Here is a 27836-nt window from a genome sequence, read left to right on the forward strand (position 1 = left end):
ATTGGAAGCTTACCTCTTGAGAGACCACATACCGTTCAATGCAGCGGAATCCGATATATGTAACAGAGTAGATTCTCCAATTTTATAGAACTTCTTGACATGAACAGGGACGTTATCTTCCCCTCCAAATCATGTGACAATTTAAGTCCTTCAAATATATCAGAACAGAGGAAAGCCACTAGTGATATATGTTACTGCCGATATATGTCATCCTATATTAAGTTCCCAATGATTAGGGAATAATTATCAATAAATTCTGCAGTAGCATGTCCAGCTTTTAAATGCCATAAACAAAGTCACTAAAATTCTAGTTTGGAAACTGGAACATCCTAAATCACCTTTCAGGATCCCATGTATTGTTAGAACAAGTCCATTTAAATGGAAGGAGTGCATCAACAGGAAGTCGATGCCATTTTGAGCAATCTTCACATTATGTCACGCCCCAGGAAGTTCTAGTTAGAAAAAAAATCGACAACATTTCTCCTGTACACGTGATAATCTGAAACATTTATACAACCAAGTATACATCAGCCATACACGGCTAGAAAATATATACAACCACACAGTTATATATTAAATAGCTCACACGACTGTACTAAAAACACAATCACGCAGTTATATATACTAAACAGTCCACACGGCTGTATTAAAAATAAAAGACAACGGAAACGATAGAAAACCATTACAAACAAAAAACAAGACTGTTATCCGGCTAGGCTTACACAACACAACAATCAAACAAAAATACCACATAACAATACTCTGGAACCAAATCCTAAATTTACATTACTAAATAAACCAAAAACATAGACTAAATAAAGTACAAATGAAAACCAGAAACATGTCTTCGGATGTAACGTGGGAACCGACAGAAAAGAAACTCCAAGCGACTTCAAAAATCTACCTGCTACCTGAAATAGAAATAGCTCAACGGTGTGAGTTCAAAGAACTAAGCGAATATCAAGCTGACATGCCTAGTAAGATATAACTATCAATAATAATCATGGAGTACAGTTTTCTGATCAATAATAAGAAATGCAAACTGAAAAGATAACAGAAGAACTGTACTCACCAGGACCTCCTATCCAGATGTAAGGTTCGTCAGACCAGATATATAATATCTCCTATATGCATGTCAATCATATGCAACCACCAAAATACAGCAAATAAAGTGCAGCAATCACAAACAATAAATGTAATCAATGCATATGATGCAAAAATGATATGTGTCACCCTTGACACCAGTTAGCCATCTCACACGCGATGGTGAGACAGAGTGGGTATGACTATGATAATTGTGCACTCTGCCATCACTGCTCCTGAGTGACCGAGTGGACAGGATGTTATTGGAGTACACCTATCCTCCTACCCCAAATAGAGTGGGGGAGCGCAATACTCTCATCTCCCTGAGACAGTCCAGAGGAGGGATCCCCGTCGTGCTACCACGCTGCGTCACGCTACCCATGAGTGGATCAGCGGAGCACTGGCATAGCAACTACATACACCCTGCCTGATGTACCACTAACCCATGAGTGATAGTGTGTGCAGATCATGTAACTGGCGACGTGATTAACAATAATGGAGCCGACAATCGCACAGTATGAAATCATGTAAGATGGTACATGACACTAAGCATGTAAATCTTAACCATAATCACCTCCACATAATATGTACCAAATAGGAAAATAAATTATACTACGACCTAGGTATCACAGTTCTAAGTACACATGCCAGATAATAAAATAAAAAAAACTAGTCCTATACTCGGTGAAGCCTAGTATGTCACTTCCTCTAGGAACTAAGGTACACATGTCAATAATCAAAAGATATAAACATAGATACATAACAAGCAACAAACAGAGCATACTATAGGTATCAAATAGTAAGGTACACATGTCTTCTGATATAACTATCAGTAATAATCATGGACTACAGTCTTCTGATCAATAATAAGAAATACAAACTGAAAGATAACAGAAGAACTGTACTCACCAGGACCTCCTATACATATGTAAGGGTCGTCGGACCAGATATATAATATCTCTTATATGCATGTTAATCATATACAACCACCAAAATGCAGTAATCACAAACAATAAATGTAATCAATGCATATGATGCAAAAATGACATGTGTCACCCCTGATGCCAGTCAACCATCTCATACACGATGGTGAGACAGAGTGTGTATGGCTATGACAACTGTGCACTCTGCCATCACTGCTCCTGAGTGACCGAGTGGACAGGATATTGTCGGAGTATACCTATCCTCCTACCCCAAACAGAGTGGGGGAGCGCAATGCTCTGAGACAGTCCAGAGGAGGGATCTCTGTCGTGCTACCACGCTGTGTCACGCTACCCATGAGTGGACCACGGAGCACTGGCAGAGCAACTGCACACACCCTGCCTGATGTACCACTAATTCATGAGTGGTTGTGTATGCAGATCATGTAACTGGCGATGTGCTCAACAATAACAGAGCCGACAATCGCACAGCATGCAATCATGCAAGATGGTGTATGACACTAAACATGTAAATCCTAACCATAATCACCTCCACATAATATGTACCAAACAGGAAAATAAATCATACCACGACCTAGGTATCACAGATCTAAGTACACAGCCAGATAATAAAATCCAAAAAAAACTAGTCCTATACTCGGTGAAGCCTAGTATGTCACTTCCTTTAGGAACTAAGGTACACATGTCAATAATCAAAAGATATAAACATGGATACATAACATGCAACAAACAGAACATACTATAGGTATCAAATAATGACATACCAAGGGCAAATCTAAGCATGATCATTGCTACTAGTTATAAATTACTATGCATATCAAAGTGACAATTTCATAAAAGATACGTCAAGAGATACCCACCTTTATCTATTGATCGTGCCAAACAATCCCACGTCGAGACGCTCGTCTCGAATCAATATCCTGCAAATCACATAATGTAAAGTTTAGCTAATCACATAAACAACTAGCTAAGCCTAGAACCTAATCATACGTCGATTAGGTAATCATGTTTAATTCCACCTAAAGATCCAATTGGATGATAAATCCATCCTTAATCCAACTCCTTCTAAATCCAAACATAATCCACGACCTATTAATCAATCCATTGTATCATCTCTACTAAACATCCAAAATCAACTTTACTCAACTAATGATTAGTTCCAATTAACACCATTATTTAATCCCCATATCAACTACAATCATAATAAACCAATAGGATGATAATCAATCACAACTACCTTAGATTTAAGTATCCTTAAGCATTCCACCAATAAAATGGATTAAATAACCCTAAATAATCCACACTCCAAATATACATCTCAACAATCCTCAATTAACATAATCATCCATATTCCACAATCAATCACCACTAATAAATGCACCCATCATAAATCCAACCCACAATCAATCCAGGGATTCTAAGAATGATCATACGACCATCTATATCAACCAATTACCATCAACAACTAATTTACCAACACAATACCATAAGATATAGTTTCATTCTATCAAAATCAAATGCTAATTCCTTACACATCCCCTTCTCATCAACTAGTAAATCAAGCTAGTATAGAAATGACTTCAGATTTGTATAAATCTGAAACTGAATAGAATCTTACATTTATCCAATCGGCAGATCTATAGTAGCTTAGTGAAGACATCCGGATGCAGCCACGAGGAAGATAGCACTCTCCACTTCAAGTCTTGATGATCTCCCTCCGATGATGCCTGCTGCTGGGATGCACTGGCGATGAGCGGCACAACATGAACGGCAGTGTCGGGGTCGATAGAGGAGATGAGGACGAAGAAGAAAAAAACTAGGGCTTGACGTCAATGAGAAGGGAAAATATTTAGGGCACGGGACTCAAGTGCTTGGCATTGGCGATTGCTCGTCGCAATCGGCGGTGGTGCGGCGTTCGTGGCGTTCGCGGCGTTCGCATGAGGAACAAGGGGAAACTGGCGGATCGGGAGTCGACAGTGGTGTATGGTGTAGGGCTACGCGATTGGGTTGGGGGGAGACGAAGTGAAGGGGAAGAGGAAAGATCGGGGAAGAGGGAAAGGGAAGGGGTCGACGTGGAGAGGTTTAGGGTACGAGTAATGAAGAGGAAGAAAGAAAAATAAAAGATAAAATGAAATGCTAAACTTAGTTATTTTTAATTAAACCTAAGGTTAGTTTCTCAATCATCTCCCTCTTTGTTGGTATTCCCAACAGGTTTTCCCTAAGCCCATAAATGCACCTCACAAAATACATCATACGAGCTCTGAAAAATTTCTAGAAAATTTCTAAAAATTCCCTTATAGTTATTCGTCCTTTTTTTTTTTTTTGGTAATTTACACATTGAGTCCATTGTGAGTTCTTACTGTTAAACCACCTATGAGAGTCATTTGTATATCTTGATGTCTATAATTTCTAAAAACTACAAGGACATTGCTTCTTTACATACTTTTACACAAGTCTTTCAAATAGAGAGTTAGCTAGCTTCAGTTTAACAGGAAATGCAAGTAATCGTTATCTACTACAAGTGAAAGCTCTATGGTAGCTCATGATCAATAAATCTAAATATGAAGGATTTTAGCATTCTTAGAGATGCACATAAAAAGGATAGGTCACCTGATTTCGTTAGCAGCAAAGTATGTACACTTTCCAAATATTGGTGCTTCCAGTCATGAATAGCCACACCAGAAAAAAAAAACACATTCGTAGTTGCATTCCCTGAAGAAATTGATATACTAAGTCAAATAAACGAATATACGACAAGACGAATGTTCTGAATCAGCTGAAAAAAATACATCAACTGCAAGAAAGTATATAATCACAAGCTCGATGTTAGATCACATTAAGTGATTGGAAAGTCTTTTGTCTTCAAACATTGCAACACACTAGTTGATAGATCATAGCAAAATTACTGCACAGAATGTCAATGCAGAAAAAAAACAAAATACCTCTCTAGCATAACTGTTATCCATACATATTCCTAAAATCTTAAACTAAAATGATTTGAATTGGACTTAGATCCTGTCCGAAAGTCTATGAGATGGAATGTTGGAGATATGACGCTCATGTTGACTGTCTGTAGACTCCGCTAGGACCTGCAACACAGATTACATCAGTGCCAAGCCAGTGAAGGGGTCCCAACGTTGGCCCTCCGACGTTCAAGTTAGTCACCGACAATGAAGTAGAAAGCGGAGCAACAATAAGGAGCACTGTAGGGCAAATAGTGTCTATTGCATTGCATACTTCTGTCGATGCTTGAACTCCCCTTTATATAGAGCTCTTGTAGTGCACGTGCACGCTTCCCAAAGCGAGCACGACTTATTAGTAAAATGTCCTTGACACAGTACCTTAACAAGTCGAGCATATCTTTGAAGTGACAGTGGAAACTTCTGACGTACAATTTTCTGTCTGACCATGCCACCTGTCGCGGCACTAACTCCCAAAAGGATGTCGAGGGATGACACTGTAGATCCGCCGTTAAGCCGAGCGGGCATGCCGCTCGGCCTGCACTTTAGCGGAACTGGTACACCCGTCCGCTCGTCTGGCACTCCATCGCACCTATGTCTCATCTGCTCAGCCGAGACTCCGCTGCGTCTGTCCCGAGTCCTGTCGCTCGACACAGATTCTGCATATCTTAGGAAATCTTTCTTTGTTGAGCGTCAGCTGTTCGATGCATTGCCGAGTCAGAGGTGATGTCGAATCGAGCACCCTCCCTCCTGGTCGGGCGACATGATCGATAATATATAAGCGTTGACCGTCTTGACTTTGACCTTCACCATGACAGCTATTCTCCGCAGGGTAGGCCCCTCATCACCACGTCACATATGTCTCCCCCTTAAGTCTAGTCGAAGGAGGCTGCAAGTCCGACTGATTGAATAAAACTGTCTATGAGGCTTTTTCGCCCGATCAACTTAGACACTCCCTAGTCTTTGATTGAACTAACGGGCCCAGTGGTATGGTATGTGACCGCTCTTTGCCGGTTGGCCTATTGAAGATTGTCGATCGGCCATAGGTCTGCTCCCTCAAGCCGATCGACTCAACGAGCATTCGTACTTGGAAATCTTCTCTTGGGCTTCTTTGGGTGAGCGTGATCCGGGTTTACGTCATCCAGATTTCTGGGAAATCGTACAAATCCCTGTGCATTAAGGCTGAGCGCGCCCCCATGCCTTTTAATTGCCTTTATTAAATGCTGGCCCATGGCGCCGAACCACGTGTCTTGCCCGCTGCCGTTGTACGCCTGATGTGAGAGGCGGATATCCGCTGGTGATGTAATGTAGGGGTCCACCCTGCGGAGGATAGCTGCCACGGTGGATGTCAAAGTCAAGGAGGTCAATACTCAGATATTATCGGTCGGTCGGGCGATCATGTCGCCCGACCGGGAGGGAGGGTGCCTGATCCGACATCACCTCTGACTTGGCATTGCGCCAAACAACTGACGCTTAACAAAGAAAGATTTCCTAAGATATGTAGAATCCGTGTCGAGCGACAGGACTCAGAACAGACGCAGTGGAGTCTCGGCCGAGCGGATGAGACACATGTGCGGTGGAGTGCCAAACGAGCGGACGGGTGTACCAAGTCCGCTATAGTGCAGGCCGAGAGACGTGCTCGCTCGGCCTAACGATGGATCTACAGTGTCATCCTTCGACATTCTTTTGGGAGTTAGTGTCGCTGACATGCGGCATTGTCAGACAGAAGATCGTACGATGGAAGCTTCCACTATCACTTTAGAGATATGCTCGGCTTGTTAAGGTACTGTGTCAATGACACTTTACTGACAAATCTTTTTCAGGAAAAACTTGGGGAAGCGTGCACGCGCGCTACAGGAGCTCTATATAAAGGGGGATCCAAGCATCGACGGAGGTACGCAATGCAATACATACTATTTGTTCTACAGTGCTCGTTGTTGTTGCTTCGCTTTCTACTTTATTGTCGGTGACTGACTTGAGCATCGGAGGACCAACGCCGAGGAATCTTTTCCTGACTCGATACTGACGTAATTTGTGTTACAGATCCGAGCGGAGTCTATAGACAGTCAGTAGAGCGCCACATCCCATCATTCCATCTCATCAATTTTCGGACAGAATCAAGACTAAATTTGCATTTAAACATTATAGATGCAAGTGTATATTTGGCGATCGGCATAAATGATCCCTAGACCTGCAGAACAGAGATTTTATAAATAACAATAAATACACAAGAAAATATTAAGAAATCCTTTATGAAAAGTCTGTACCAGGAGATAAAAAATGGCATATACTATCAGTTTAGTGGATCCTATTCAAAATGATAACAATAGGATTCTATCACAAGAAGAAAACAAGAGGAAATGCACTATATTAATAGGGTACAAACAAAAGAGAGTACCATTTTCTGTTTTCTTTGGTGACTGGAGGAAGAAGAAGGCTCCGGACGGAGGATGAATTTCGAGCAGAGAAATTCGCTGCTCCTTATTTAGCCGGCGTCGAACGGAGGATGAGGACGAATAGAGCCGATTAGCCGAATAGAGGAAAAGGAAGGGCTTTCGGCTGTTTCGCCCGCGCGCCGAGGTTCCGTGCGTACTGCGTAAGAGCAACGAAGGTTGCGATGGGAAAAAAAAACCTTAAGAAAACCAAAAAACGTTATAAATAAAATTAAAGAAAAAATTATTAACGAAAATAGAAATATAAAAAGAAAAAAACTTATAAAATTAAAATTAAAATTTTATAATATATTTAGTTAGTGATTGAAACTTATTTTTCTGTTAAACTTTTCAACATAATTTATTTAAAAAAATAATATATTTGATTAATAAATATTTTAAATTACATAAATAAAATTAAATATAACTAATAAATTATAAAAAATACTAGTTATTTATAGTTAATATACACTTTAACTGTTATTTTTTTATATAAAAAAATTATTGATGGATTTTAATTTTGATAAATTATTAACTAAATTTATATGATAAAAATATTTAATGGATAATAAATCTTTTTTTACATCGATCTGAATTAAAAATAAAAGTCCCTGCACTTCCATCACAATAAATGCAGGTAAGGGATTGATTTTGACTCTGAGTGGCATTACCTTCACAACACAAACTTTTGCACTTTTCTCATCAACAAATACATAATCAGACCCAGTGGGCTCTACATCATCAACAATAACACTTGTATCATCAACAAATTTGAAATAATAATTGTTAGAATATATATATATATATATATATATATATATATGATGCGGTACGTGTTAAAATACATTTTATAAATATGTACAGTAAAAAAATAAAATAATAATAATTCCTAAATTATTACAACACACACCACATGCATACAAGGATACAACATGCTAAACATGATCGCATAATTAAATTTTTACGGAAAGTAATTTATGTTAGGTGTACCTTACGGATGACCTTTTAACTAGAAGAGCATTAACCGTAGCGACATTGTCGAACCTCGCCTCTATTCGTATCCACGTCGAGCTTTTCAAAACAACTCCTTGAGTACATGCCTCTCATTCGGAATTTACTAGCCACGAGCGGAGAAGAGAGATCAAGAGGAAGAGGAAGAGAAGCAAACAAGAAAGAGATTTCTTCCTTGTGATAGTCACAGCACAAGGGGAGAGCTTCCTCTTGTTGGCGGCGGAAAAGAGAGAAGGGAGAGGGAGAGGAGAAGAGAAATTGAGTTAAGGGTTTTCAAAATCCTTACAAGTCAATTAATGATCTCATGTGTTTAATTTTCTCACAACCATATTAATATATAGCCTTATTAATGAGTTGGATTAGAAAGCCCAAATCCAATCCATTATCCCTTAACAAAAAATTAACTCATTAACCCCTTGGTTTGATTTACAACCAAACCAAGTTGGTTCATGACTACTTCATGATCAAACCAAATATGGTCCAATCTCTTATGACTCTTCCATAAGAGATGTGGTCCATCCACGCTTCCATTGCGACAAATATTTTCATATTTGCCTAATATATGGTCCAACCAAACATTTATCTCTTGATTTAAGAATCCTATTCTTTAACTTGTTTTACATCTTTTAGAGATTTGTTAATGCGTGTAACACAATAGGTTCCCGATTTATTTTGGTCCATAATTAACTACTTAATTATAAAATGATCATGAGTAACACCTAGTAGTACATCATGATCCCCGATTAGCCAAAAAATATAATTGATTTTAGAATTAATTCTAAACCCTTTAGCAGTTACAGTGAGTCGTGTCTCGTTCCTTTCACTCGTCTTATACCCACTTGGTTCAAGACATTGTCTATGTGTCTTGTCCCCACTAGGCTGACTACGTCACACCTAGCTCAAGTAATACTTCCTCGTTCTACGGATTCAAATTACTCGTACATGTGTACAAGAGTTTCACAGTCTTAACATGTGATGCTTTAGCCAAAGACTTTGAATAATAATCCTAACGAGTGACTATAGGGTATACGTCTCCTCGCAAGAAGCGGTGAATCCTCTGTGAGCTATCCAAACATCTTGGGGCACTTCAACTTATACCCAATCATCCCGGGTCCACATCTCGATGAGATGCTTGCTTAAGATGTCAAAGTATAAGCCTCCATGAGTAAGATGACTTGTATACCTTAAGTCGAAGGAAACTTGCACTCGTGCTATAGTAAGAACTTCATAGACATATCTATATATAGAGAGATAACCATATGAAGTATTACAGTGAGTCACTCCAATGAACTAGTTGTTGGTGCAGCGGAGGCCGGCAAGAGGGGGGTGAATTGCCTGAAAAATAAAAACTATACCCTCCTCTGAATTTTCAACTCAAAATAAAAGCAACTATAATAACAATAAAACAAAAGTAAACCAGAGACTCAGGAGTTAACCTGGTTATAACCAAGAAGGTTGTTAATTCAGGGCGATGAAAAGCGCACACTAAGAAAGTCTCCTTTACTGTAGGCGGAGAAGCCTTTTTACACACTGAGAAAGCTCACAGGCTGCTAAGAATTGATTACAGAGTTGAATACTGAATTGATTACTTATTTCCTAGATCCAGGGGCCTTGATATAGCTCCTGGAAAGTCTATCCCGAGCGTCCAAGACGCCTCCAATAAGGTTCAAGGCGCCTCCAACTTGGTGAGTGGATATAATTCTATCCTGTGCTCGAACGATCAGTTTGACTAGCTAGGAGGCGCCTCCAACAGTGTTGAAGGCGCCTCGGCGCCTCCATTGTTGAAGGCACCTCCAAGGTGGAGGACTACGCAGGCGCCTCCAGCACTTCCTTTAAGGCGCCTACAGCTCCCTTTTTAGCTTCTTTTGACTTTGTTTCAGCTTCCGATGCTCCGATAACTTGGGTGATTGCGGCCAATCGGAATAGGGCTCACCCGAACCCAATTCCCGGCCTTCTCCTCTAGCAGTCTTCCTCCCCGACTTAACATTCCTTGAACGCCGCGCACGTTCTTCTCGTCCACCGGTGTACTCTTCTGCAGCTTTCTCGTCCTTCGGACGCACCGAGTCCGTCGACTCCCTTCCCGTGCTGTCCTTCTCGCTAGCTGCGTCTTCCGCTCCACTTCTTGCGCTCCTAAGCTCCTGCACACTCAGACACAGGGATCAAACACAAAGCAGGACCTAACTAACTTGGTTGATCACATCAAAATACCCACGGGGTTCAACAATCTCCCCCTTTTTGATGCGCATCAACCCAAGTTCAAGTTAGGGTAAAAATAGACAAATAGTAATTTTTAAAGAAAATTATTAAACTAACACGTGAAGCATAAGTTTGCAATAAAAAGAATTGTAACTACTTAATTAAGAATTAAACAGAACTTTTCAAAAAATATTTTTAATTTTAAAAATTTTTCTCCCCCCTAAACTTATACTTTCTCTCCTCCTTTGATCACAACAAAAACGGGGTAAGTATATGATATTAAAAAAAAAAAAAATTTAAGTTAGAAAAATTTCTGAGCAAGATGATTTTTTTTTAAAAAAAATTTCTAAGCAAAAATAAATTTTTAGAGTTTTTCAGAAAAAAGTTCTAAGTAAACTAAATTTTTAGAATTTTTCAAAATAATCACTAAGCAAAAAATGAATTTTTAGATTTTTCCAAAAAAAAAATTCCAAGTAAACTGAATTTTTAAATTTTTTCAAAATAATTACTAAGCAAAAATGGATTTTTAGAGTTTTCAAAAAAAAAATTCTAAGTAAACTGAATTTTTTAGAATTTTTCAAAATAATTACTAACTAGAAATGAATTTTTAGAGTTTTCAAAAAAAAATTTCTAAGTAACTTGAATTTTTAGAATTTTTCAAAATAATTACTAAGTAGAAATGAATTTTTAGAGTTTTCCAAAAAAAAAAATTCTAAGTAAACTGAACTGAATTTTTAGAATTTTTCCAAAAATGTTTAAAAAAACTTTCAAAGCATTATTTAATTCTACTTTAATGCCTTTTCAGAAAGTTAATTAAATATTTTATTTCAATATTTCAGCTTCCAGGTCGTGACGAGGCACTAGGCCTTTTTGGTTATTGGAGCAACAACCACTTCCTTAGACAAAACTTCATAAAGAAATTTTAACGTTTAATTTTTTCTTCTGAAAGCCTTAATTTTAAAAAAAATTAATTTAGCACAGATTTTGGAACCCGATAGAGGTTCCTTCTTACTGAATTAATTAGAAATTTAGGGGGTATATAATTCTTGGGAATATTCCTAAGTTGACCCTGATGCTTTCTTATGTACCAATTCAATTTTTCATAAATCTTAAGCTTTGATCTTTGAAAAATATTTGTTTTAAAACATGTATCAGTTTTCAAATTTTCAATTTCTAATTTTAATTTTGCATTCTCTAAGTTCGAATGTTCATTTTCCTTTTCTAATTTATTTAACTCTTTAGAAAGGGCTTTAATAAAGCGAAAGGACTGAGTTGTGGTTAGATTACGTACCTTACTTACCTGACTTGGTGATGCTCCCCCTTTACTGCAGCTTTCCTCTTCCTCTGATGTTCCTCCCCCTTCATCTATGCTCATCTCTGAGCTTAACTCTTCTTCCAGCTGATGGTTAGCCATTAACGCTAACCCCGAGAAAGCTTCAACGTCTGATTCGGAAGAAGACGAATCTGACCAAGTTGCCTTCAGGTTCTTGTGCTTGGAGGATTCTGGTTTTTTGTACTTTGTCTTTACATTTCCTTTCTCCTTTTTCTTTAACTTTGGGCAGTCATCCTTGATATGCCCTTCTTCGTTGCAGTTGTAGCAACAAACCGTTCTTCTCTTTTGCTCATGCCTCTTTGTCTGCGATCTAAATTTATTAGAGTTAAAAAAACTTATTAAATCGTCTTACTATTAATGTAGCTTCGAATTCGTCGATCGAGGCTTCAGAGTCGGAATCATTTATTCTTGCCTTTAGGGTAATGTTCTGACTTGGCTTCTGTGCTCCATTGGGCTCTGCAACTCAAGATTCGTGAAGTTCAAAAGTAGAAAATAAATTTTCTAAAGTACTTACCTCGAAGTCCTTAGAGATGTAGTATGCATCTACTAAGGATGCCCATTCTGGAGTTCTGGGAAAGGCGTTGAGTGCGTATCGGATCGAGTCTCGGTTCGTTACTTCTTCTCCAAGATTGCTTAGTTGCGTGATCAGCTCCTTGATCCTCGCTTAGAGTTGCGCTACCTTCTCGCCGTTGTTCATCCGAAGGTTCGTTAACTGAGTCTGGAGTGTTGGAGTGTATACGGAAAGCCTAAGTTTTGTAAACATTCATTATGAATAAAGAATCACATTTGGTCAAATGATCTACATTTAGTTGTAGTTGTTCAATTAATTTATATTGTAGATAACATAATATGTGGTGTCACATACAGAAGATGATGTTATCAGTACCTTATAAATTATAAACAGTAGCTCACGATCAAAATGGAAAGGAACAACCATTAGAAGGTCGTAGTGTAATTAGGTATCAGTTTATCTTGACTGTATAATTGCACTAGTACACTTAGAGTGTATTGAGTAGGACCATTTGAGGTCGTTTCTTTTATACTGACTTTATAAAGAAACATAAACCTCGGTTATTATAGAAGTGTGTGCTCTTAATCCTAATATAATAACAAGCACATATATTTGATATTTATTTCTTTAATTTATCAATGGGTGAGATTTAGTTCGATGAATCAATAAACCCGATAAGTTGGGAAATGATATCACTTATAGTGTGTGTTGTTGATTATAGAAGGAAACTGTGTCCTAGAGATACTAGGTTTATAATGTCTCCAAGAGGAGCTCATAAGGATTGTCATGTTAATCCGACATGACAATAAGGTTGAGTGGTACTACTCTTGGATTTAGATATTAATTAAATGAGTTGTCAGTAACTCACTTAATTAGTGGACATTCGATATCTTAAACACAGGGAGACTAACACACTCATAATAAGAAGGAGCCCAAAAATATAATTTGGGATTGGTGCAGTAGTTCAATAATAGTTCTCTAGTGGAATGAATTATTATTGATAAAATTAAGTTGTGTGTTCGGGGCGAACACGGGATGCTTAATTTTATCGGGAGACCAAAACCAATTCCTCCTCTCGGTTCCTATCGTAGCTTCTTATTTATAGAGTACTATACCTACCTATACCCACTTTCTATACCCACCCAATAGGGGTCGGCCAAGCTAGCTTGGGAACCAAGCTAGGGCCGGCCTAGGTATAAATTGGGGTGGCCGGCCCTAGCTTGAACCCAAGCTAGTGGGGGCCGACCAAATTAAATTAAAAAAGAATTTTAATTTTAATTTTTATTAAGTGGAAGAAATAATTTATTAAAGAGAATTAAAATTAAAATATCTCTCTTGTAAAAGATTTACAAAAGATTAAAGAAAGAGATTAGATTTTTTTCCTTATTTGTAGATTGGTGAGATATTTTATTTTCTCTTTAAAAATTATTCATATATTGTAAAATTAAAATTATGGAAATTTCTTTTTATCAACCATGAAGAGATTTTGAAGAGAAATTTTAATTTTTAAAATTTCCAGAAACAAATTAGGAAGTTTTAATTGTTGATTGAAACTTGTCTAATTTGATTTCATGATGTGGCCGGCCATTAAAGATTAATTGGAAAAATTTTATTTTATTTTTCTCAATTAAATCATGTCAAGGGAATTAAGGAAAATTTATTGTAATTAAATTTCCTAATTTGCCTAGGCCAAGGAATATAAAAGAAGGGGTGAGGGTGCCTTCATGGGTGACAACCTCTATTATTTCTCTCCCTCTTTTGTTCCTTGGTGTGGCCGGCCATCATCATCATCTCCCTCTCTTCCTCTTGTGGTGGCCGAACCTCTCTCTCCCTTGGAGCTCTTGCGGTGGCTGGATACTACTTGGAGAAGAAGAAGAAGAAGGAGAGAAAGCTTGCATCTCTTGGAGCTTGGTTGGTATTTTGTTCTTCATCCTTGGTAAAGCTTCTTTGTGGCCGAACCTAGCTAGGAGGAGAAGAAGGTGGTTGGTGGTTTCTCATCTCGGAAGATCGTTGCCCACACAACGTCCGAGGTTAGAAGAGGAATACGGTAGAAGATCAAGAGGTCTTTCTAGAAGGTATAACTAGTAATTTTTCCTTTCCGCATCATACTAGTTATTTATGGAAATAATACCAAATACAAGAGGCTTACGTTCTAGTATTTCTAATATGTTTTTCGAAGTTGTGTACTTTTGTTTTTTTTTCTTGTGATTTGATTGTTCTTTTCGGTTAACCCAAAGTTATTTTAAGAAATTAAATATTAGATTTCTATAAAAGGTTTTGTCTAGTCGGTGGTGGTTGCTCCCATATCCAAGAAGGCCATGTGCCTCGCCACGTCAGTACTGGGAACCAATTATGGAAATTAATATTTAATGGAATTAATAACTTAAGGTGATTTGGGTCGAACGTGTTAAGTTCCGCAGGAGATCCAAGTCAAAACCTAAAAGAACAAATAGATTAAGTTTTGGATCAAACGTGTTAAGTTCCGCAGGCGATCCAAAATTTAATCTAAAAGAACACATGGTAGCTAGGAAAAGGTTCAGACCTTTGTACAAAATTTTTGTACAGTGGAACCTCTAGGTTTTCCGAGTAGCAACCAACATGGAGGATGTCGCGCCTTGCAAGCTTTGCTTCCGAGGTACCTTCATGCAGCTCCAGGAATTTTTCCCAGAGGTCTTTAGCGGAGTCGTAGCCTCCTGGGGCGGCAAAACGTTGAGTAGGTGGAACTCGGCCTTTCCATTGACGACAAAGTTGGCTTGCTCCTTCTTGCTCTACTGATACTCTTCTTTGTCTTTTGGAACTTTAAAACCGTATTTCATAGTTAGTAAAATATCAAAGTCGGTTTTAAAGAATACCTCCATCCGGCGTTTCCACGTCGCAAAGTCTCCGTCGAACTTCGGGAGATGAATATTCACTCCGGCCATCGTCTTGATTGTTGTGCTTCAACCGGCAGTTAGTCCTTCTGAGGCGGCCTTGCTCTGATACCATTTATTGGTGCAGCGGAGGTCGGCAAGAGGGGGTGAATTGCCTGAAAAATAAAAACTATACCCTCCTCGGAATTTTCAACTCAAAATAAAAGCAACTATAATAATAATAAAACAAAAGTAAACCAGAGACTCAGGAGTTAACCTGGTTACAACCAAGAAGGTTGTTATTCCAGGGCGATGAAAGACGCATACTAAGAAAGTCTCCTTTACTGTAGGCGGAGAAGCCTTTTTACACACTGAGAAAGCTCACAGGCTGCTAGGAATTAATTACAGAATTGAATACTAAATTGATTGCTTATTTCCTAGATCCAGGGGCCTTTATATAGCTCCTGGAAAGTCTATCTCGAGGATCTAAGGCGCCTCCAATAAGGTTCAAGGCGCCTCCAACTTGGTGAGTGGATAGAATTCTATCATGTGCTCGAACGGTCAGTTTGACCAATTTGGAGGCGCCTCCAACCGTGTTGAAGGTGCCTCGGCGCCTCCATTGTTGAAGGCGCCTTCAACACTTGTTGAAGGCGCCTCCAAGGTGGAGGACTGCGCAGGCGCCTCCAGCACTTCCTTTAAGGCGCCTCCAGCTCGCTTTTTTAGCTTCTTTTGACTTTGTTTCAGCTTCTGATGGTTCGATAACTTGGGTGATTGTGGCCAACCGGAATAGGGCTCACCCGAACCCAATTCCCGGCCTTCTTCTCGAGCAGCCTTCCTCCCCGGCTTAACATCCCTCGAACGCCACACACGTTCTTCTCGCCCACCGGTGTACTCTTCCGCAGCTTTCTCGTCCTTCGAATGCACCGAGCCCGTCGACTCCCTTCCCGTGCCATCCTTCTCGCTAGCTGCGTCTTCCGCTCGACTTCCTGCGCTCCTAAGCTCCTGCACACTTAGACACAGGGATCAAACACAAAGCAGAACCTAACCAACTTGGTTGATCATATTAAAACACCCATGGGGTCCAACACTAGTTACTATAACCAGCATCCACATTTAACTCTCGACATCTCAATGTCTCCAGCAAGTGAGAAAACAACAGCTTGGCCAAACCAAGGAGTATAACTCGTGCTAGTTTTACAAAATTGATGATTTTCGAATGTATCAATTCGACGATTAACGAAATTTCAATATATTCATAATTGTACATGTAGAGATAATCACTAGGTGCGATCCTATTATAAATTCTCTCACGCTGTGAATTATATTATGAAATTTCAGTAAATAAGTTTAAGACAATCAAACATGTAATATGCACTTAAATAGTGAATCTATACTGATCTTGTCCGAAAGTCAAAGAGACGGAATGTTGGGGATGTGGCGTTCCTGCTAACTGTGAGTGGACTCCGCTCCGACCTTCAACACAGACTATGTCAGTGCATAGCCAGGGAAGGGGTCCCCGACGTTGGTCCTCCGACGCTCAAGTCAGTCACCGGTGATGTAGAGGAAAGCGGAGCAATGAAAACGAGAACAGTAGCAACAGTGTATTGCGCATACCTCCACTGAAGCTTGGACTCCCCCTTTATATAGAGCTCCTGTAGTGTGCGTGCATGCTTCCCAAGGTGGGCATGCGTCCCCAAGTTTTATCTAAAAAGACATCTCAGCAAAGTATTCCTGACATAGTACCTTAACAAGCCGAGCATATCTCTGAAGTGAAGTAGAAGTTTCTGTCGTACGATCTTCTGTCTGACCATACCATCTGTCAACAGCACTAGCTCCCAAAAGGATGTCACGCAATAGCGTGCTGTGTCTATTGCCAGGCTGAGCGGGATAGCCGCTCGACCGAAATTCCACTGTCCGCGTGCTGCGTATGTCGCTGGGCTGAGCGGGATAGCCGCTCGGCCTGGATTCCACTGTCCGCTCGGCTGATGTCGATTCTTGCTGCCAAACTGAGCGGAGGAGCCGCTCGATCCCGCTTCTACATATCTTCTTCTCTAGCATTCTTTTATTGAGTGTTGGATGCTCGGCGCGTTACCGAGCCATAGGTGATGTCGAATCGGGCCTTCTTTCTCTTGGTCAGGCGACCTATTTGCCGGATCAGCCGATCATATCTGAGCGTTAACTACCTTGACTTTGACTTCCACCGTGGCTTGACATCCTCCACAGGGTGGGCCCCTCCTTATCACCGCATCACATGCCTCTCCCTCAAGTCTAGTCAAAGGAGACTGCAAGTCCGACTGATTGGACAAAGTTGTCTTGTAATGCTTCTCTCCCGATTGGCTGTTGATCTTCCATAGAATCCGATCGGCTTGACACGGCATGGTGACCTACTGTGTGACCACCCTTGGCCGGTCGGCCTGTTGAAGATTGTCGATAGGCCAAAGGTTTGCTTTCGTAAGTCGATCGTCGCAATTGACATTCAGAGTTGGCAATTTTTTTTCCTCTAGCTTCTCTGGATGAGCGCGATATGGGCTTATGTCACCTAGATTTCTAGAAAATTGTGCAAATTGCTGCGCATTAAGGCTAACCGTGCCCCCATGCTTTCATTAAATGTTGACCTATGGTGGAGCGCCATGTGTCACGTCTGCTACCGCTGCACTCTTGATGTGATAGGCAGATATCCGCTGACAATGTGACGTTTGATGGTTCAAAATCAACGGCTTGATCTTTGCCTAGGTTTCCACAACCTAGATCAAATGGCTTCGGTCAGCCGAGCCCGAGGCTTATCAGCCTGCTGCGTCATCTTCTTCTCTACCCTTCACCTTCGTCGAGTGCTTCTGGTGATCTCTTTGCTCCTGTGCTTCCTCCATTCTCTAGCGATCCTCCGCGTTTCTTCTCCAGCGACCTCTTTCCAATAAGCTTTTCTTCCCATCGTGCCTGTCTCTGAGCTTTTCAGCCTTTCTTCTTGTGCTCCTGTGATACTCCGGTAACTTTTTTCCTTTTTTGGTCGCCTTGCTTCTCCTTTTCATCTATTTTTGCGATGTCAAGTTCTTCACAACCGTCTGCCTCTGTCCCTCGACTCTGGTACATATCCATTGAGTCTAGGTTCGATGGAGGCGATGTTGAGAGCTTGAGAGATGTTTTTGAAATCCCTTCTGATCATCAAATCATTCTTCCTTCTTCGTCCGATCAACGAAATGCTCTGTCGATCGGATAGGTTTGTTTCTTTCGAGACTAATTTATCGCCAGTCTACGATTTCCGATCCACCCATTCATTCCTGCTGTTTGTAAATATTTCCGCATTTCCCTTCCTCAACTAGTGTCGAACTCCTTTCGGTTGCTGTGCGGAGTCGTTGTCCTATTCCGCCTGCATGATATTCCTCTTATCCCCCAGATCTTTCATTATTTTTATTACCCTAAATTGTACGATCTAGGGACTTTCCTCTTCCAGTCTTGAGTCGGTTTGGTTTTCTTCGATAAGATGCCGACCTCCAACAAGCACTAGAAAGAATATTTTGTTTTCATGCGCCTTCCTGAGCGGCCAGCCTTCCCGACCCACTAGCAGCTTGAAGTGACTCCTCAGCCTCCCTTACAGCGGTACAAGAGCCGATCGGATTACCTGAATACCGCCTCGATGTTGGTCGGTCAGAAGTACGACATCCATAAGTTGCTGCTTGAGGGTGTCTTATACATCTTTGGCCTAAGTCCGATCTGCACCCAGCTTCTGACTAGTCTAGGTATGAAGCTGCTTCACTCTTCTCTTTTGATGCTAACTGATTTCTCTTCCTCTTTTGCAGCCGAAGTCATGCTGCGCGCTCATTTGTCCGGCAAGGCGAAGCTCAAGGATGCCGAGATCAATGCGGCAATTGTTGAAGAACTGGCGAGCCGCGGCCTACAATCAACCAATTCTCAGGAAGAGCCACAAGACGAGAGCGAGGTGGTTCCCGTCCTGGCGAGTGAAGTGGCAGCCAGCCGAACGCTTAGCGGTGGGTCCGCTGGTGGATCGAACCCTCCTTCCGAACGACTTCCTGTCCCTCAGGCCTAGGGTTCGGCCTCCTCCAGAGAGCCACTACTCAGGCGCAAGCGGCGCCGAGCGGAGTCCTCAAGTTCTGCTTCCTCGGTGGTGAGGACTGCCGAGCAAGTTGAGACTTCGACCCCTACCCCTATACCAGAATGGCGGCGACTTCATCGTCTGATCGGATGCCATCGCTATCAGAGCTATCGCAGGGGACCGTCGCTGCACCGCCAGTGGCCTTTTTGTCACCACCTTCGAAGCCCTCGAAGGTTCGTAAGTCCAGCATCTGTCCGGCGTCAGTGTCTCGCCCATCCGGTCAGGTGACCTCGGCACAGTCAACCCCGAGCGACTAGTGTCACATCACTGTGATCCTCCATCTGCCAACTGAAGAATACAGGGAGCTGATGCCATGTCTCGAGCCCCCAAGCATCAGATCATCATCCAGGGGCCGCTCGCCAAAATCTGGGAGGATGCACGAGCCCGTGCGACGATGATGCCTCCGGGCGTGCTCGTGAACATCCGCACCCAAATTTGGAGTAAGTACCCTTTAGTGTAATTATTTTACCTCCGATCTGCGCTGGCCTTTTCATGTCCGTAGTATTGGGTGGAGAGCCTAGCCATGTGCCAAAGGCTCGCATTTTTGGAGGAGGAGGTTAGGAAGTTGAAGGTGCTGAGCGGCCAATCCTCCTCTTAAGGGCCGATGACCGCAGAGGTGAATAAGCTGAAGGCCGATCTGGAGAAGAGTACCAAACTGTTTGAGGCTGAGGGGGGAAATCGCAGAGCAAGAGGTGTTGCTGGCTCGGCTCAATAAGCAGGTCACCACCTTCGACAAAAAAATTGAATCGGCTAATGCGAGGAAGAATCGGGCCATTGAAGAACTTGACTTGAAGAACCAGGAGGCCCGGACTCTCGCCAAGAAATTGAAGGAGGCCAAAGACTTTTTGGTGACCGAGCGGAAGAGCTGGTCGGCTGAAAAAACTACGCTTTGTGGCCTGCTCTCTGCCAAGGATGTCGAGCTAAAAACTGCAAAAGATGAGTTGGAGGCCTCCCGAGCGGCTCTGATGACTTACCAAGAAGCCGAGTCAAGTAGGTTTGAGGCCAGGAAGCAAGCCTACATCCGCTCGAACGCTTTTAACAATAAAGTCACCGATCGGGCTCTTTGGCTTTTTAACCTTGCGATTGACGGGATGCTCCACCAACTCAAGAAAGGCGGTCACATTCCTGCCGCTCTGATGGGCATGGTGATTAGCTGAGACAAGCTGATCGAGTCGTTGCCTGATGACGCTTTAGATTACCTTGAGTGAGGCTGAGAGCTCCTGTAAAATTTTGAAGTTTCAATGTATACTCGCTCTCTCGGCGAAGCTTTTATCTTTGTAGCAATTTTAGCTTTATTGCATTTATGTCTTGTGATTCTCCCGATCGGCAACGACTTGTATGTCTATCCGCTCGATTATTTTGTAGTTGAATGGGTCGTGTATCTAATGTTGGTTGCTACTCGGAAAGCCTAGAGGTTCCACTGTACAAAAATTTTGTACAAAGGTCTGAACCTTTTCCTAGCTACCATGTGTTCTTTTAAATTAAATTTTGGATCGCCTGCGGAACTTAACACGTTTGATCCAAAACTTAATCTATTTGTTCTTTTAGGTTTTGACTTGGGTCTCCTGCGGAACTTAACACGTTCGACCCAAATCACCTTAAGTTATTAATTCCATTAAATATTAATTTCCATAATCGGTTCCCAGTACTGATGTGGCGAGGCACATGGCCTTCTTGGATATGGGAGCAACCACCACCGACTAGACAAAACCTTTTATAGAAAGCTAATATTTAATTTCCTAAAATAACTTTAGGTTAACCGAAAAGAACAATCAAATCACAAGGAAAAGAAAAACAAAAGAACACAACATCGAAAAAATATATTCGAAATTCTAGAATCGTAAGCCTCTTGTATTTGGTATTATTTCCATAAATAACTAGTATGATGCGGAAAGAAAAATTACTAGTTATACCTTGTAGAAAAACCTCTTGATCTTCTACCGTATTCCTCTTCTAATCTCGGACGTTGTGTGGGCAACGATCTTCCAAGATGAGAAATCACCAACCACCTTCTTCTCCTCCAAGCAAGGTTCGGCCACAAAAGAAAAGCTTTACCAAGGAGAAAAACCAAAATACTAACCAAGCTCCAAGAGATGCTAGCTTTCTCTCCTTCTTCTTCTTCTTCTCCGAGTAGTATCCGGCCACCACAAGAACTCCAAGGGAGAGGGAGAAGTTCGGCCACCACAAGAGGAAGAGAAGGAGATGATGGCCGGCCACACCAAGGAACAAAAGAGGGAGAGGAATAATAGATGTTGTGTCTTGTGAAGGCACCCTCACCCCTTCTTTTATATTCCTTGGCCTAGGTAAATTAGGAAATTTAATTACAATAAATTTTCCTTAATTTCCTTGACATGATTTAATTGAGAAAAATAAAATAATATTTCCCCAATTAAACAATGATGGCCGGCCAATCAATAGGAAGCAAATTGGACAAGTTTCAATCAACAATTAAAACTTTCCTTATTTGTTTCCGGAAATTTAAAAAAATAAAATTTCTCTTTAAAATCTCTTCATGGTTAATAAAAGGAAATATCTATAATTTTAATTTTATTAACATGTGAATAATTTTAAAGAGAAAATAAAACATCTCTCCAATCTACAAATAAGGAAAGAGATCTAATCTCTTTCTTTAATCTTTTGTAAATCTTTTACAAGAGAGATATTTTAATTTTAATTCTCTTTAAATTAAATCTTCCACATAATAATAAACATTAAAATTAAATTTTCTTTTAATTAATTATGGCCGGCCCTACTAGCTTGGGTTCAAGCTAGGGCCGGCCACCTTAGCTTAGGCCGGCCCTAGCTTGGTTCCCAAGCTAGCTTGGCCGCCCCTTTAGGTGGGTATAGAAGGTGGGTATATGTGGGTATAGTACTCTATAAATAAGATGCTACGATAGGGACCGAGAGGAGGAATTGGTTTTGGTCTCCCGATAAAATTATGCATCGCCCCGAACACACAACTTAATTTTATCAATGATAATTCATTCCACTAGAGAACTATCATTGAACTACCGCACCAATCCCAAATTACATTTTTGGGCTCCTTCTTATTATGAGTGTGTTAGTCTCCCTGTGTTTAAGATATCGAATGTCCACTAATTAAGTGAGTTACTGACAACTCATTTAATTAATTTCTTAGTCCAAGAGTAGTACCACTCAACCTTATTATCATGTCGGACTCCACCTGCGAGGTTTAACATGACAATCCTTATGAGCTCCTCTTGAGGACATTATCAACCTAGTATCACTAGGACACAGTTTCCTTCTATAATCAACAACACACATTATAAGTGATATCATTTCCCAACTTATCGGGCTTATTGATTCATCGAACTAAATCTCACCCATTGATAAATTAAAGAAATAAATATCAAATATATGTGCTTGTTATTATATTAGGATTAAGAGTACACACTTCCATAATAACTGAGGTCTTTGTTCCTTTATAAAGTCAGTATAAAAAGAACGACCTCAAATGGTCCTACTCAATACACTCTAAGTGTACTAGTGTAATTATATAGTTAAGATAAACTAACACCTAATTACACTACGACCTTCCAATGGTTTGTTCCTTTCCATCTTAGTCGTGAGCTACTGTTTATAATTTATAAGGAACCGATAACATGATCTTCTGTGTGTGACACCACACACCATGTCATCTACAATATAAATTAATTGAGCAACTACATTTATCATAAATGTAGACATTTGACCAATGTGATTCTTATTTCTAGATAAATGTTTATACCAAAAGCTAGGCTTTTAGTATACACTCTAACAATCTCCCACTTATACTAAAAGACTAAGCTGCTATATCTGCTGCCATACATCTGATTCCTAACCCTTCAACATGTCCATCAAAAGCTCTTGCCTTAAGGACCTTGGTGGAAGGATCTATAGGTCATCACCTGATGCAATCTAGGTAGCAACAACTTCTCTTCGTTTATACGATTTCTCGTATTGGGTGGTACTTGCGCTCTATTGTGTTTACTTGCCTTTATAGACTTATGGTTTCTTATAGTTTGCTACTGCACCAATATTATTACAATAAATTATAATAATCTTTGGACAAATTAGAAATCATATCTAAGTCTATCTTGAGGTTATTGAGTCATTCAGCTTTTATGGCTACCTCAGAGGCTTGCCATATACTAAGCTTCTATGGTGGAATCCAGAAAAACACCTATGCTTATCACTCTTCCATAGTTATGACTTTACCTCCTAAAGTAAACACAAAACCCCGAGGTCGACTTATTATTGTCCCTATCCGATTGGAAGTCAAAATCCTTGCAACCCACAAGGACTAAATTAACTGCCTTGTAAGCTAGCATATAATCTCTAGTGCCTCTAAGGTACTACAATATATGCTTTACTGCAGTCCACTGTCCTTGTCCAGGGTTACTTTGATATCTTCTAACTATGCCTTTGGCAAAACAGATTTCTGATCTCGTGCATAGCATACATTAGGCTTTCAACAGTCGTAGCATAAAGAACTGCCTATATTTCCTTTATCTCCTTTGATGTCTACAGAGACATATCTTTAGATAAAGTTACTCCATCCTGAAAAGGTAAGAAACCTTTCTTGGAGTTTTGTATGCTTAAAACGAACAAGGATTTTTCCGATGTATGAAGCTTGGGATAAGTAAAATATTCTTTTCTTGCGATCCCTTATTACTTTGATCTCAAGAATATATACATTCTCCCAAGTCCTTTATATCGAATTGTTTGGACAACCATACCCTTACTTCTGACAACATTTTGATATTGTTTCCAACTACCAAAAATGTTATCTAAGTATAGTACAAAAAATACCACCACGTTTCCATCACATCTTTTGTATACACAAGACTTATCCGGTTACTAAATCCATAGATCTGGATTACTTTGATAAACCGGATATTCCAAGACCTTGAAGCTTTGCCTCAGTCCATAGATTGAGCTTACACACAAGATGCTCTTAGCCCTTTGCAATGAACCCTTCGTTGCTTTATATGGATGTTTTCTTCAAGACTTCCATTAAGGAATGCCGCTTGACATCCACTTGCCAAATAGATAAAAGAATCCGGATAGACTTAAGCATGACTACCGGTGAAAAGTTTCCTTTTCATCAAGCCTTCTTTGAAAGTTACTACCTTCCTGTCTATCCCTTTTTCCTATTATAGACCTTTTACACCCAACGGCTTTTACACTATTTGGTGATTCTACAAGCTTCCAGTTTTATTAGAATACATATATTCTAATTCTTTTATTCATTACTCTTTGAGATGTTGCATCTTTATTTTGGAGTGCTTCATCATATTATCGGAGATCCGGTTCATGTCCTCCAGGATCGAGTCCAAAACTCTCCCAAAACATGAACCTATTTAGGTTGCATAACAACCCTCCCACTACAACAAGACACTTTCTGTAATTGTATCAATTTGTGATACGTGTTGCAGTTTCTTGTGGTATCTCATCTTGTACAGTTGGTACTAGGTTAGACATGTCCTTTATTATTTCCTTAAGAACAAATTTACTTATGAGCACGTGGTCCATTATATAGTCTTTTTCTAAAAATCATCATTGATGCTAACAATGACCTTCTGATTTTAAGACTATAAACCTACTTTTGTTTATCTAGGATAACTTACAAACAAGTGAACTCCTATCCAACTTATCATTGTCTCTCTTTAACATATGTGATGGATTACCCGAATCCGAATATGCTTCAAAATAGGTTTTCACCTATTCAGCAATTCTATATGAGTAGAGAGTTCTAACTTGGAAGGTACTATGTTCACTTTCGTTATCAGAGTTTATCCTTAAAACAAATTTGGTAATTTTCTGAATAACTCATCATCTATCTAATTATTTCATAAGAGTCTTTTACCTTCTTTCTACTACACCATCCTTGTTGGGGTGTACCAGGTGCAGTTAGTTGGGGTTGAAATCCAACTACTGATAAGTGACTCCTAAAATCTCTCAAGAGGTACTTGCCACTATGATCTTACCATAGTGACATTTACTTTAACATTTCTCCGCATCAGCCTTGTACTCTTTGAACTAATCAAAGTACTTAGTCTTACGGTACATTAAGTAAATTTATTTGTATCTTGAATAGTTGTCTATAAAATAGATGAAATATTCAATACTACCTCTTGTCTGGATAGTCATAGGATCACATAAATCAGAATGAACCGATTTCAACATATCTTTGACTCCATACCCCTTGGACTTAAAAACTTCTTGGTTATTTTGCTTCCAAGTAAGACTCGCAGGTTGGAAAGATTTCCACTACTAATGAACCCAAAAGTTCATCAGCTACCAATGAATCCTACTTAAGTTAATATAACCTAGCCTTAGATGTCAAAGATATAATTGGTTCATGAAGGTTGCTTTCTCTTAAGTTAGAAGATGTGTTATTAATTTCCATTTGTTGCATCATGGGAGTTATTGGATTATAAATTGTCAACCAACATACCAGAATAGATAACTTGCCTATTTTTCTTGATAACAATTTTGTTATCAAAATAGACACAATATCTATTCTATAATAGTTTAGAAACTGAAATCAGGTTCTTTCTAAACTTAGTATGTAAAGACAATTCCTAATAATCCAAATTTTATTCCTATTAGAGAATAAACCTCTCCCACTGCAACAGCTGCTACTTTTGCAGTAGTGCCCATGTGGACGGTGTTTTTTATTTTCATTTAGTTGTCGGGTTTCCTGGAACCCTGCAATGAATTGCAGACATGATCAGTGGCTCCCATATTTACACACCAGGTACCGGTAGATAACTCCACTAAACATGTATCAACTAATGAATAAAATACACCTATATTGTTCTTAGTTCTAAGAGGACAGTCTACCTTAATGTCCAAATTCTATTTCCAATCAATTATAATTGGGACCACTAAGTCTATCCTAAAGTATATCAGCTAGGGATTGACCATCTTCCTAAGAATCACAAAAATATTTGGTTAAGACCAACTCCTTAAAAATCCCCATGAATTTTGTATGCCACGTTAGTGTGGACGTATACAAATTCAAAGAGGAAATTTTATCATTTAATTTTATTATCTCGTCAACCTTACTTTATGACGAATAAAATTAATAGTTGGTCTATCTTTAATCAAATATTTGGTCAAGACTCTAAATTTAAAATAATATTGATTCCTCTAACAATACTATTTAAATTTACCAACACCTCAAAACACCGTAATTTTGCATGCCACGTTAGTGTGGACGTATACAAAATCAACATTTGTAAGAGGAGGGTTTTACCCATTAACTATCTTGTCAACGTAACTTTATGACAAATAAAATTATCTCAAACACCGTTAATTTTGTATGCCACGTTAGTGTGGACGTATACAAAATCAATCATTTGTAAGAGGGGTTTTAACCCTTTAATTTTATTATCTTGTCAACCTAGTTTTATGACAAATTAATAGTTGGTTTCATTTGGTCACACAAATAATAGCAGTGACTCCGATGGGGAGGACTACTATTAGATGTGTCTAAGTGTATACCATTACTTGACACTAAGTCCATTAATAAGATTATGCCCCTTCCGTTGGGGAAGATCACACGCTCTTAATTAACTTCCTATAGTCATCCAAAATGGAAGTCTGTTCTAGTGATCCGCAAACAAGCTCATCCGTTATGGAGGAAGGCACTCAGAGCCAACGCGCAAGCTTGTTTGCATCACTTACAAACCAGTAATGGAGACCATGGGATTTACTTAAAAATCCCTCTCTCACTTAGTTATTTATTAATGAGGAATTTTAACTATGCTAGCCTACTAAACTTGTAAACTAACATGCACACACAACACAATATAAAAGCAATAAATAGAAAATCTAATTTTCAACTATTATGGCTTTTATCTCTAGTTGTCCTCCGTGTGTTGTCATCCCAAGCTGCTGCCATATTTGGCCACCGCCACCGGGTCTAGCTGTCGCATCCATCTTGCTCCTAGTTCCGCTGCGCCTCTGGTCCTCAGAAGGTTCCACGCTTTGCAAGATTCTATCCGCGACATAAATAGAATTTTACATTTTGATCCTATATTCCATAAAAGGAATGTACATGTATCTAGATCAAAAATAAAATCCTAATAAAACTAAATACAACTCCTGCTGTATTTTATAATACAATCATGCACATACAATAAAATGCCCTTGACATGTCCAAGGGTCCAATCACACACATAATAACTATAAGCCATAATAGTTGGATCCTGCATCCACAAAGTTAGCACATCCTACTATTATCCTGCCTAAATTATGTATGACATGTGCATGATTAAACTAATACCAAATACACAGAGGCAAAACCTAGCTACGATACCAATTGTTGGTTGCTACTCGGAAAGCCTAGAGGTTCCACTGTACAAAAATTTTGTACAAAGGTCGAACCTTTTCCTAGCTACC

The 27836-nt window shown here is 39.7% G+C and overlaps 1 long non-coding RNA gene across 1 annotated transcript; it reads right to left on the minus strand.

Moving 5' to 3' along the window:
• Positions 1-530: 530 nt before the first annotated feature.
• Positions 531-4140, minus strand: LOC121999900. The gene is made up of 3 exons (XR_006116819.1): positions 3643-4140; positions 2885-2944; positions 531-911 (listed from the first exon to the last, which is right to left on the minus strand). It is a non-coding gene; the product is annotated as an uncharacterized LOC121999900 (long non-coding RNA).
• Positions 4141-27836: the final 23696 nt, after the last annotated feature.

Source organism: Zingiber officinale, chromosome 7A (assembly GCF_018446385.1).
Source record: "Zingiber officinale cultivar Zhangliang chromosome 7A, Zo_v1.1, whole genome shotgun sequence".
NCBI classification, from domain to species: Eukaryota; Viridiplantae; Streptophyta; class Magnoliopsida; order Zingiberales; family Zingiberaceae; genus Zingiber; species Zingiber officinale.